This window comes from Otolemur garnettii, unplaced genomic scaffold, assembly GCF_000181295.1.
Source record: "Otolemur garnettii isolate 467f Iridium unplaced genomic scaffold, OtoGar3 scaffold00019, whole genome shotgun sequence".
Lineage (NCBI taxonomy): Eukaryota > Metazoa > Chordata > Mammalia > Primates > Galagidae > Otolemur > Otolemur garnettii.
In genome coordinates, this window is record NW_003852414.1 from 22,461,726 (window position 1) to 22,475,991 (window position 14,266).

Below are 14,266 nucleotides of genomic sequence, written 5' to 3' on the forward strand. Positions count from 1 at the left end.
ATAGGTCGGATTCAATACGAGTTTGGAGGTCTTTTGTTAGCCTGAAATAATATGACCATCCATTCTTTCAGATTATATTTGTGAAATTCAGATAAGTTTTCTGAACAATGGCGTTGCTTTATTATTACCAGTCTGTGTGTTCAGCTGCCTCTAAGTGTAGGGATCAATGGTAGCATACTGAAAACCAGTGGGCTTTGCATGCAAAGAAATCTCAGCTTGATGCAAACTCCACCATCTCCTCATTCTGTAATTTGAAACAAGTTCTCTAGTCTTCTTAAGCTTAAGTCTCTACATCCAAAAAATTAGGAAGGTAAGATCTATCTTGAGTGGGTTCTTGTGAGGACTTAATTGACAAATATTTACGGAACTTTTCTGTGTACCAGACATTAGTGATAGACAAACCATCCCCCCCAAGCAACGTGAAGTCTGCTGGGGAGACCCACGGGGAAGAAAGCAGGTGTGTCGCCGTGTGCTGAGTCCTCTGCAGGGGTTGGGGTAGGGGGACTGAAGAGCCACATAGGAACAGCTGGGAGAAAAACCTACATGGTTCTTGGGAAGAAGACGTGTTCAGGAAGGCTTTGTTCAGGTGCTGGTGTAGAAGACGATGTAAGATGATTCCCAAAGAAGACTTTGGTGTTAGGAATGAGGGATGGAATTGGGGAGGGTTGGCAACACAGAGGGAATCAAGAACAAGTCCCGGGATAAGCCAGAGCCTGGGCCCCATCTGCAGGTGTCAGTTGACTCGGGAGAGAGGTAGGGTGAGGGTGTGAGGTGAGCGGTGGGCAGGGAGGAAGAGATTCAACTCCCGATGGTGGAGAGGCAGGCAGCTGTCGGGGGCAGAAGGATATTTCCCAAGGCAGGCTGTAAGGCTCCTGTCCTGAAGACACGGAAAACATCACAGGGCAGCAAGTGGGGACAGGACACCCCCAAACGTTCAGTTCAGGAAAATCCCTCTGACTAAAGGGAAGACTTGCTGTTGTGTACTGGCACTTAGTAGGTTCCAAGAGGTGACAGCTGGTTTATCAGTTGGAACAATACACAGTATTTGTTCTTTTCAGAGGGCAATTTTCCTCTAAATTTCCAAAAATTTTTCTCCAAATTTCCAAAAATTTGCCTTCCAAATTCATTTTAGATGAATCTGTCCTTACCAAGACACTGTGTATATTGTGTCACCTGCTGTATTTTATGTTATTTGTGTTCAACTGATGGAGAAGAATCGCGGAAACAATTCTGAATGATGTAAGAATTTAACATGTGTATGAGATTCAGCTCATGGCTGTTGCTGTTGTTCCAAACACACCCAGGGGTTAAGATACTGTGGCTTCTGGTTCTTTGGTTAATCTATGGGTTAAGTAGCCCCTGCAGTTCAGATTGGAATTTTAAATACTCGGCTGTTTAGAAGAAAAAGGAGAACAGTTGATCACCCTCATTACTCCTTATCGTAACCTAAACTTGTCACCTTCCTCCTGCCAGTCACAGAACAAGTGAAACCCAAGGCGCGCGTCCCAAGGGGAGCAAACCACACAAACCCGACTCCAGGTGGAAGCTGAAGGCCCAGAAATCCCAAAGTTGTTTTCTTGTCTTCTTGTGACGCCAGGCAGCTTTGCTTTAGTGTCAAGGAGAGCGTCACTTTGGGCCGCAATGTTTTAAAATTTTGAGGCTAAAATGGAATTCCATCTACCAGGACACTGACCACCTGTACACAGGGGAGAAGAGGTTTTTTTTTTTTTTTTCCTGATAAGGCTCATAGGACACAGACTTGCCTCACTGAGCATCTCGGTATTTTGGGAAATGTTTCTTAGCTTGGAAACATTGGTCCTATTTTGTGAATAATTGCCCAAGAGAGACGTACACTCTGATCCACATCTGAGTCACGGGCCTTCTCCAACAGACAAGCAAGAAAGTCAACGGTGAGTCTTACCCATTTCCTTGTGAATCACTCCCTAATAAGTAACTACTCATGGGAAAAGACCACAGCATTCAGGAATCTGCTACCTGTTATTATGTGGTCTATTTGCACAGGTCTGCCTAACTTTTTATATTTATCTCTGCTTTAATAGCATCCATAATGTTATCTTGTAAGTTCCTACTTTCTGGGTTTGTTTTTGCTTTTTCTCTGTGATCTTCTGACATTGGCCACATTGTTTCCCATGTTTTAAATTGGCCACATTTATTCCCATGAGTTCTGCATATGTGTGTGAAGTGTTTTTGTAATGTTTAGTGATAAGTATCATCAGTGTAGCAAATAACTGTGAATTATTTCTTGAACGAAAAAAAGATGTGCATGTTGAAAAGATCTAAAAGAGATACAGAAAGATTTTCAGGTGTTTTCTGCTTTGTTTTCCTTATTCTATTATTGTTATATAGTTTCCTATGCTTCATATAGGAAACTATTGATAATGGCAATCATATTTATCAGATACTTTCTATACCCCATAAATATACCAATGCCTTGCATTTATTATGTTGTGTAGAGCTTTCAACAAACCTAAAAAGTACTTAGTATCATTGGCCACAGTTTCCAGATGAGGAAACCACAATGTGGGGGGTGCCTGTGGCTCAGTGGGTAGGGCGCCAGCCCCATATACTGAGGGTGGCGGGTTCGAACCTGGCTCTGGCTGAACTGCAACCAAAAAAATATCCAGGTGTTGTGGTGGGTGCCTGTGGTCCCAGCTACTTGGCAAGAGAATTGCCTAAGCCCAGGAGTTGGAGGTTGCTGTGAGCTGTGACACCACAGCAGTCTACCAAGGGTGACATAGTGAGACTCTGTCTCAAAAAAAAAAAAATTCACCTTGCAGCATCCATGGCAGGTGAGACATCGTTTGCAGGCAGCATTTAACCCTGCACTTGGCATGTAAGAGCGGACCCCTTCTTTATCTTTGCTTTAATACATTTGTCACAACGATAATTCCATTGTTTTAAATATTTTTGATCTTCTTGATTTTTGTCCAAAATGATCACAAGTAAAGCTGAACCCTTCAGCCTCAGGGTCTTGGTGAGTTGGATCAGTGTAAGCCACACACTGACCTTCCCATCAATTTTCCACAGTGCCAACTTCTGCACTTTCCTCAAAGTGTCCTGTCCTTCTCTAGGTAGACTGTGACGTTAATAACAGCATGTGGGGTTCCTTAGCATAACCCCCCGAAAGGCGATGGTCTCCTTGGAGGAAAAGCTGTGGACCGCAATCTCATGTCTGGATTCTATGCAAAAAGACAAGGTTAGTGTCTTCTGGGATATGAATGTCCTCATCTAGTAAGTTCAAACAGATCCCGACATAAACATCTTCAGGCCTGATGGGTTTTATGTGACCCATCATTTCACACATCCTTGGCACCCAATCGCTAACATTTTTAACCCGCCCCATGCAACAGGGAGGGAACACCTTAAAAAGATACTCCTGGTGTGAAATATGGGAGTTTTGGTAAAATCCTCTAGAGGAGTAATTATCAATTAGAGGATAACTTCTGAAAAACTTCTCTGAGTGGGTTAAGTTTAAAAAGCACTTCCCTAAATTCCCAGTATTGATGAAAACATCAGCGTCTGTCTTCATGATGTACTTGGCACTGGGGCAAAACTCACTTAGCCACCTGCAAGCCATAATGGTTTTCAAGGTCAGATTATTACGTGTGTCTAAAAAATCTTGCCATATAATGCCACCACAAAGAAGGTGTTCGTCTTCTAAGGACATAAATAAATTGGAGGCTTTTGCTGATGAAATTAACAGGACCAAACAATTTCAGCATATCCTTTTATAGGCTAGAATTTCTTAAAAGGGCTTCTCTGAACTATAAGCTCCTTAGTTCATAACAAGAAAGAAATGTGGAGTTTCGTTTATGGAGCGACCCAATCACTTAAAGGTTTTGTATGTATCTTTCCTGGATTACTAATTTAAAAATGTAGCCCTGTGTCAGGAAGAAACTTCATTAAAGTTATACAGAACAAAATTTCATCTTTTTTTTGTCATTTGGAAGGTACTTGAAGAGGTTGCAATATTTCAGAGTTATCAATTATCATTCAATATTATTTTGAACTTTCTGGGAGTTTAAATGTTTTGATGGTTTCAACAGAGTATAAATAGAAGAGTGACTCACTGTTTATACCAGAATGTTTTTCTTGTTACGCCACTGATCAGTCTGTTACTGATATCCCAGTTAATGTAAAGTTATAGGTTGTTACTGCACACCAGTAATCTCGTGGGCTTTGTTCAATATTTTACTGTGGCGAAGTAGAGAAGAATTAAAGCAAGAAAATCTGAATTAGTGTCTTGTTTTTGAAAATATAGCCCCCAGGGATTTTTAGAGGCCACTTCATCTGTCCACTTCCCCCACCCCGAAATTAGGGATAATTTAGAATGCCAGGAAGGGTATTTCCTTTTGCTAAGGACTCAGAAGTAAAGACAGAGAGAACCTGAGGGCCAGAACACTATGGAAAGAGCTCTGAATTCCAGTATTTAAGTTGGAAAGAGGAGGCTGAAGATCCAAGCTACGTTGTCAATCTGCCCTGTGTGTTTCCTTATTGAAAATAATTTCGTGAATAAATAGAAAGGAAAAAAACTTTTATCTTCTCCTTTATAATTTCTCTCTGACAGAAACTGTATATTGATTTCAAAAAAAAACTCTGCCTTGTTGATTTTTACTTATTTTTAATTTTTTTTGTGGGGGTGGGGGACACAGTCTCACTCTCTTGCCCTCAGTAGAGTGCTGTAGTGTCACAGCTCACAGCAACCTCAAACTCCTGGGCTCAAGCAATCTTCTTGCTTCATCCTCATGAGTAGCTGTGACTACAGGCTCTTGCCACAACACACAGCTAGTGGGGTTTTTTTTATTTTTATTTTTTATTTTTAGTAGAGACAGGTTCTCATTCTTGCTCAGGCTGGTCTTGAACTCCTAAGCTCAAATGATCCTCCTGCCTCAGCCTCTGAGAGCCGAGATTATAGGCATCAGCCACAGCACCCACCTGTTGTTTTTCTTAAAACATGCCTTGGCTTTTTCCTACAATAAATATACCAAAAAAAAAAGATCATTGATCATTCATAATCAAAGCTCCCGAACATTACATTTTGGTATGTGTCTTTCATCTGGTTTTCAGTGTTTTTAATGTTCTTTGAGTCCCCGGGATCAGAGCATAGACATAACTCTTGCCCATTCATTTTGTTATTTGCCTGCTGATTTTGCTGAATAATATTACAAAGATTGACAATGTGCTCTAGCAGCTTTGATCCCAAAGGGTTTTTAGTTGTTTCCCAATATAAAATTTAACTCAAACGTAAAGTATGTTTTATAATAATGCAAAAACAATCTCAGTCATTTTTAACAAATTCTTTTTAAAAAGTACAAGTTACTCTTCTATTTCTCTAGGGGGACAAATAAAAGGACAGGTCCTGCCTTAGCCCTACCTCCTCCCAGGGCTTCCTAGGGCAGATAAAATATGGATACAAATGGGGTGAAATGATGTCCCCCAGGAAGTGCACATGGTTTCAGGAGGTCTCCAAAGCAGCTGTTGTCCCGTGCAGCCCCCAAGGGGGCTCACAGTCAGCTGGGTGTGTGGATGCGTGAGAAACCCATTACATCAGTGCGTCCATCTTCTGCCGAGAGTAGCAAGAAAATGCATGCGTGGCCCTTTCCTCCACTCGGCCTGTCACTCCTAGCCCCTCTGTGAACACTCTGAAATCTGTAAAAGAAAAAATTCTACGTGGGGGGCTATCCCAAGTTGACAGAAGTATACTCCAGAGGAATTTAGTGTAGCTTTTTTGGTTTTAGGTTCTGGGCACAGGTCCTTTCGTGCATCCGTAAGTGCCAAATGAGCACGGGAACCTCCTGACAGCAGAGAGGCCGGGGAGAGCCCAAAGGCAGCGATTAGAGTCTACTGTACAAACAGAGAAATGTCTGTGAACTCCTCACCTCTGAAAGGTAAACGCTGAGAAGGAAATACTCCTCCCACGTGCTTTGAAGCGTTCACCTTGTAAAAGGAAAAAGGACTTCTTTAAAGAGCTCATGCAGAGAGGAAAGGAAGTTCTTTGAAGTCCAGGCTTATTTGGGGCACTGTGAAACCAGAGCTTCTATCTCCAAGATCCCCTGACACTTTGGACCCAAAACAATAGAACCACAAGCAGGTCATGTCGTCACCGTGAACAAAAACAGTAAGTAAGAAACTCCAGGAAAGAGGCAGAAGCAGTAACCCCCAAGAAGCAGTTCTCTAACCATCCTCCCTCAGCGCCTCATTCCTTAGCCATCCATGCAGGGAGAGGGATGAGCAGACTTGTGTGATACAGAAGACAGACCTTTGTGAATTCAACAGATCCGATCCTGTAATAGTTTCTCTGCTTTTGGTTAATTTAGGACTCACTATAGGATCCACGAGTGAATGACTCTCCTTGATTCTAATTTGAAGCCAGTAGATGAGCTAATACAACACTGGTGGGAGGAAGGTTAGGGAAAGAAGGAGTGGAGAGAGGGGAGAAGGGGGGTCACGATATGTGGCACAGCTCTTGGGGTAGGACACAGCCATAAGGGGGACTTTATCCAACAAATGCAATCAGTGTGACCTAATTCTTTGTATCCTCAATGAATCTCAAGCAATAGAAATAAATAAATAAAATGTAAAATAATAATAATAACACAGCTTTTTGGAGGTTTTCTGAGAAGAGCTCCACAAAAGATGCCTGCCAAGTTCGTAGAACAGGCCACTTGGAATGAACTCTGGATTCCTCTGTTTGCCCAGATGGTTTGCCAGGCCACAGACCAATAGTCCTACAGAGCTAATCCCATCCCTGATGTTATCACTCCTGCAGACATCCCGAGCCAGGATTCACTGCCACTATTCCAACCAGTCTCAGGAAAAGAGACCTTAAGCCAGCTTGACGACTGAGCTCTAGATTTTGATGGTTTGCACCAGAAATTTTGAAAGAGAAGTTTTAAAGCAAAGGAAAAACTAAAAACTTGCATTTTGTAGTCTTTGCAAAAACTACAATTGCCAGAAGGGATAAGTTTATCATGGCAGGATACACATGGGGCTTCCTCCTGTGTTTCTAAATGGCAAGGCCAGTGAGTTGGGCTGACAGGGCGCTACCAAGGACAAGGTTGTGGAACTGTTAGCTACCGAGCCAGCTTTGACCCTTATAAAGTGGCTGTCAACACGGAGTACCCCCTAGAAATCATGGCCAGGTGTTTCTCCATGTAGATAAATCTGGGCAAACAGAATTGAAAATGACACGATTCTTATCATTTCACAGAAGCTTAGGCTATAAAGTCCAGGATGGGTCAATAGTATCATCTCTTTCTGGAAAGAAAAAAATACCAAACAGTGAATGAAAATATTTCAATAGATATATGTTATCTCACACTTGAGAACGCCAAAGATTGATTTTCCACAATGTTCAGCCTGGCTTCAAATTGCGTGAGTCATCTTCCTTACATCCTAAATCTAGGGAAAATTCTCTAAATCCACACACTATAGTCCTGGAATGAATTGAAGTGCACAACTTCAAATAAAAGATAAGACATACAAAAATCATTCCATCTCAAGACGTGGTTCGAATTGTAGATATAAAAATTGGAAAAGAATTTTAACCAATTTAACAAATATTTGGGTCTTGTCTATGTATCAGCCAGCTGTCCGTCCCTGAGCCCTTGTGAAAATTATAGGTGAGGAGTTCAGATGAAGCTACAGGTGTCAATTCACAAGGTTTACAAAAGGTAAGTTAGAAATACCCCCAAGATATACCCCGTAGATATTTTCTGAGCCTTTAAGGGTAAGAAAAAGGGATTTGATTTTAAGATGGTTGTTCAAAATACTGATGGTGCGAGAGGTGGAGTACCAGCTAAGCGGAACATGGTTCCTCAGTGACAATCTCATCAGCATATTTCATCTCTTCCATCTAAATTTATTCCTCCTGCTGTGAATCTGGAGTCTTTACTTCACACATTTATTTAGTGCTTTATCTCATTTGCATCCCATAACATCTTTGGGAATAGATGTTTTTTCTCAGATTTTACAAATTAGGAAACTGGTTCAATAATCGTCTCATGGTAAAATAACTAATCATCGGTAGAACCAAACCTTGATCCCAGTTCATCAGAACCTTAATCCTTTCACTTCTTCTTTATATCATGCCAACCCCCCTACAGGCATTCCCCCAAATGACCGAAAGATCATATTCTCATACTTTGTGTTGAAACCTGCATTTTATCCCTAGAGAAACAGTGTCACAAAAGCCGATTAAGTTCCTGTCTAGTCCAGAAAAGACAACTTAACCCATAACGTCAATGAATCATTGTAGACGTGTTAGACAGAATTCTAGGATCTGGAAACAGGAGATTTGCGATGACAGCCCTTCAAACAACCAGAGTTGTTTGCATTTTCGCAAAAGGTGCTTAGTGTGCAGGGTGAAGCTGTGATTGGTGGAAGGGCACACAGCATTTCAGAGGGAAGGACTAAGCGGTCAGCCCACCTGGGGAGGAGGCACTTTTGTCACTGAGGTCACGATCACCTAAGGTGCTCCCTATTCTTACGGCTTCTTTTCTTCTCCCACTTAAAAAAAAAAATTAACACAAAATATAACACATACATTGCAAATTTTACAATGTATAAATATACAATTCAATGTAATGCTATAAATTGAAAGCCAGCATAAATACCTCAATATTCAAGGAATAAAACTTGCCAGCTTTCTACCTCCTCTCCCCCTAAAACCCTGCTGCCCATCCTTCTGCCCCATGGAAACAATATTCTACCTACATTTACGGTAAACGTATATATCCTTGTATACTACCTATGCTTACATCCCTAACTTCATAATGGTTTTCTTATTTGTTTAATTTTATATAAATAGGATCGCACAATAAGCACTTTTTAAAAATCTAGCTTCTTTCACTCAACATGACACTTGACTTTCAACTATGATCTTAACCACAGTATCGATTCATTTCTTTTCATTGGAACATAAATTCCATGAGATAAGTTTAACTATTATAATGGCGATGGTTTGGGGGTTAGTTTTCGGTTTGGGGCAAGGAAAAATCATCCCGAAATGGGCATTATTATTTGTACATTTACACATTTTCATTGGTTATCCACCAAGAAATGAAATTGCAGAACATGGCAAATATAAATACTTCGTTTTAAAAGGGGATGCCAGAATGTTTTCCGACATGACTTTACCAAGTTTTTGCTCCCAAAGCAATGCATTCAAGTTCTGGTGTTTCTATCACTGGAGACACATGGTAGTTGTTTTTTTCATTTCATTCTGATGAACGGGTAGTGTTATATCATTGTAGTTTTAATCGGCATTAGCTCTTTAATTTTTCCCAAAAGTATTCTTTAAGTTTCTCATCAAAAGAACTTTCACATGTTTTGTAACCTTATTTTGACATATTTCATGTTATTAATCCTTTGTAAACTATATATTTTAAAGTTGATGTTCCATGTCTTCTTTATAAAAACGTACATTGATTTGCAACAGATTTTATTAAAGTATAATTCACATCCAATAAAGTACACATATTTCAGATATACAATTTGATAAGTATTGACGCAAGCATACACCTGAGAGACCATCACAAAATCAAGATAGTGAATACATCCATCACTCCAAAAGGTCTCCTTGTGACCTGTTGCAATCCTCCAACCTTTCCGCAAGACCCTCTGCCCCTAGTCAAGTACTGAGCTGATTTTTGAACTATAGATTCATTTGCATTTTCTAAAATTCTGCTATTAATGAAGTCAGGTAAGATGTACTTTTGGGGTCTGTCTTCCTTCACATCACATGAGTATTTCATCCACCTTGGTGTTATGTGTTAAAGATTATTTTGTTCTCTTTTCTTTTTTGAGTATTTTTTTTGACGTGATATAGTATTGTTTATTTTTTATTAAATCATAAACACACAGATCACATAAACATTAATGCATTTATGGGGTACAATGTGCTGATTTCATAATATTTATTTTGTTCTTGAGAGGTATTCCATTGTATGCCTGTATCAACAATTTCTTCCCTTTTTTTGCCTTTTACGTTGCTTGAATGCTGGATCAACGTGGCAAGAGTAGAAATCCGTGCCTTGTTCCTAATCTCAGGGGGTGAGGGGAATCAGTGTTTTATCATTAAGTCTGATGTTATCTTATAGGACTTTTAAAGATGAAGGGGATTTTTAACTACACATTCAAAGTTTTTAATAGATAAAGCATATGCAGATAATATATCTCCTCCTCCATAAGCTTGAAGATGGTTCAAAAGGTTTTCTTGCTTTACTTTTAGTACATGTAGAACCCAGAGACATCACTTTTCTCATGTTTGACATTGGTGATTTGCGTTCTCTCTCTTGATTTCTTAGTCAATGTGAATAGAGATCTGTATAAGTGTTATTAATAGTCTCAAAGGACCAATGTGTAGTTTTATTGATTTCTCTCTACTTTTTATTTCATTGATTTACTTCTTGAGTTTCACTTTTCCTTCCTTTTCTAGTTTTTTTTTTTTTTTTTTTTTTTTTTTTTTTTTTTTTTACTTAAAAGCTAAGGTCATTTATTTGTAATCTTTCCTCTTTTCTAATTTGTTGCTCAAGGCTATAAGTTTTTCTTTTAGTTCTGTTTTGCTGGCATCCTATAAAGTTTTATATCTTGTACTTTTCTTTTAATTCAACTCAAAATATCTTCTATGTCCTTTTGGATTTTTCATTTGACTACAGGGTTATTTAAGAGTGTATTCTTTGATTTACAAAAGCGGCAAATTTTCTAAAGATCTTTCTTTAGTTTCACTGTCATCAGAAAACATACTTTGTATGACTATAATCCTTGTAAAGTTTTTGAAATTTGTTTTATCGCCAGAACATGATCCCTCTGGTAAATGTTCCACCTCCCCTAGGAAACAATGGATATCTATTGTTGTTTGGTGGAGTTTTCTGAAAATGTCAACTAGGTTGATTGATTGGTAGTATCTACATAATACTTGGTTGATAATATTATCAGAGTCTTATACAGTTTTACTAACTTTTTCATCTTTTTGTTCTATCAATAATTGAAACCTCTGCCTATAATTATAAATTCATCCAGTTCTCTTTGGATGAATTACATAAATTTTTACTTTATATAATTTCAAGCTCTATAAATGGTCAAATTATTTTTTAAATGTTGTGTCCCCTTAATAAACTAATCCCTTTATGAGGGATTTAAATGATGCTTTAAAATGGGGCTTTATTTTGAAATGATGCTTTAAATCCTTATTCTTCATTCTATATTTTTCTTCATCTGATGCTAATATAGTCATTTCAGCCTTCTGCCAATTAGGGTCACCACTGAATACCATTTCCCATTCTTTTCACCTAGGTATCCAGTTCTTTTCCGTTGTTAGTCCAATTATTATTTCTTTCACACTCTAAGTTGGCTTCTTGTGGCAGAACATAGTTAGGTTTTGCTTTCCTAATTCAGTTTGACAATCTCTGCCTTTTTATTGGGGTATTTATACCGCTTACATTTCATGTGGTTATTGCTGTGGTGGGATTAAGCCTCCTGGTTTTCTATTTTCCGTTTGTAACATCTAGTGTTTGTTTTCTCTGTTCTCTTTCTTTTTTGCCTGGTTTTGGATCAAGTACTTTTCAATGATTCCATTTTATGGTCTTTGTTGACTATTAGCTAAAGTTCTGTAGTGTTTTATTTTAATGATTGCTTTATAGTTTATTGCATATCCCTTTAGTTTATCACAACCTAAAATCAAGTAATATTATACCACTGAATTTAAAATATAAGACCATTTGAGTGTGTTTTCATTTCTTTCTTTTTGTCCTCTTTGCTGTTGTTTTCATTCATTTTATGTTAAAAATCCCACCACACATTGTTATTAATATTATTTTTCTTTTAACATTCAATTTACTATATATTTTTAGGAAATTTAAATAATATGAAAGCTATGTTTTTATTTATACCCATAGTTACTATTTCTGGTGCTCTTTAATTTTGTGTGTGTATACAATATGTATATAGTAATAAAATACATGGTAGCAGTGATTTTACTATGATTTTATACAAGCTATATTGAATATGCCCTTACATTTGCTCTCTCTTTTTTCTCTTTCTTCCTTAATATCTGACCTTTACTCTAGAATAATACAGAGAAAAAGCTTCAGTATTTCCATTACTACAGCTCTACTAATAATAAAGTATTTCCATTTTTGTCTGAAAATAATGTTTCATTCCTAAAGGATATTTTCATTGATAAATATATAAAAGTCCAGATTGTCAATTATTTTTTTCAGTGCTTTAAATATATCATTCTATTATTTTCTGGATTTTTTTTCCCCATTAAGAAGTCAGTTGTCAGTCCAATTATTATTCCTTTAAAAGAATCCCTCTATATTTTATCCTATGACTGCTGACTGTAAGATTGTTATAACATGCTGAAGTGTTGTTTTCTTTGCAGTTATCCTACTTGGAGTTCATGGGGCTTCTTGAATCATAATACTTTTTATCTTTTTTCAGCTGCATAGTATCAACCATTTTTTTCTTTTTCTTTTTTTTAATTAAATGATAGCTGGTACATTAATGCAATCATGGGGTATAGTGTGGTGTTTATATACAATTTGAAATATTTCCATCAAACTGGTTAGCATAGCCTTTATGTCATTTTCTTAGTTATTGTGTTAAGACATTTATATTCTACTTTTAGAAAGATTCATTTATAGCCTTGAAAGATAAACCATAGAGGTGATCCCTCCAATCACCCTCCCTCCACCCATCCACCCCCCTTCCCTCCCCCTCCCCCTCCTTGAATTCTTAGGCTATAATTAGTATCTACTATTTAACCTAAATCTAAGTTGTTATTTAAACCATGTTACTTCATCTCAATTCCAGAATTTTCATTTAAGCCCTTATTATACTTTCCAGTTCTCTAATCAGTTATCAGTTATCTTTTAGCTTCCTGAACATAGAAAGTAGAACTTTTTTTTTTTTTTGAGACAGAGTCTCACTTCACCCTGGGTAGAGTGCCGTGGTGTTACAGCTCACAGCAACCTCCAACTCTTGGGCTTAAGTGATTCTCTTGCCTCAGCCTCCTAAGTACCTGGGACCACAGGTGCCTACCACAACACCTGGCTAGAAAGTAGAACTTCTTTGATGCCTAGGTCTGAATGCTTCAGTATCTAGAGCTCCTAAGGGTTTTTTTCTGTCACCTGATATCTCTGTAGGTTTTCTTCCATCTGTCTTGCCTCCTCATGTTCAGATTATTCTAAAGATTATTTAAGATCAAGGTCAATGCTATCTTTCTCCAGAAAGGGTCTATGTTTAAGTTTACAAAGTACCCGATGCACTGATACTCAAGGAAAGCCTCACTCATTAGCCATTGAGTTAGTACAAAGCTGAGCTTCCCTGGTGGCAGGACCTGCTCCTGGTTCATCCACAGTCCCCGAATGCAGCCCTTGAGTCTCCACTATAGAAAGAGTGGTTCCCAGGTGGCTATAATTCATCAATACCTATTGATTTAGCTCTGCAAGACTGTCAAAAGTGCTGCTCAATCTCTCCATATTTGGAAGGGAAGAGGAGAAATCATCAGGGTTAAATAAAATCTCCAAATATCAGAGTTATTACCCTAATCATCAACCCACTCCCAAATCCTGGCCCAGTAACTCATCTCCACCTTGTTAGTTCTCCTGTATATTCAAACAGACTTTAAAAGTATTTTTTCCAGCTAGTCTAATTTTTTCCCAGCCTGAAAGCTGGTCTGAGCTATTTAATTTGTCATTTCCAGAAGAGAAAGTAATCCCCTTTTCACTGGCCTTCATGTTTTTTTTAATCATTAGAATGGCAGCAGAGACCAGCACCAGCAAACTAAGTTTAGGGCTGGTAGTGACCGAATGCTGGAATATGAGAGTCATTTGTAACTTGAGTGCATGTTGCTTAGAACCTGCCTAAATGATAGAAGCCAGAGATACTTCTTACTTCATCATTAATTTAAATAAAATAGATAAACTCAACCTTAAAGATCGTTCTCTCTGACTCCCAGTATAACTGTTCTCTGAAAGATTTATTTGACCTTTACCTAAACTACTTATATTGCAATTTAATTGTTTTAAGTCTGTATGTTCTCACTCCTTAAGTAGTTTGCAAGGTACTTTGGGAGTGAGATTACATCTTAAATTTCTTTTGCATCTTCTTCTGATACTTAAAGCCACCCAGGTTATTAAAATGATAGGAACACAATAAAAAAAATTAGATGAATGAGGCTGGAATACTTCCATTGTGCTCAAGAAGAAGTCCTAATTTATTTTGTTGGCATTGAAGATCT

At 38.2% G+C, this 14,266-nt stretch overlaps 1 pseudogene; it reads right to left on the reverse strand.

Moving 5' to 3' along the window:
* Positions 1 to 3,105: 3,105 nt before the first annotated feature.
* Positions 3,106 to 3,688, reverse strand: LOC100965926 (annotated as a pseudogene).
* Between the last annotated feature and the right edge of the window lie 10,578 nt (positions 3,689 to 14,266).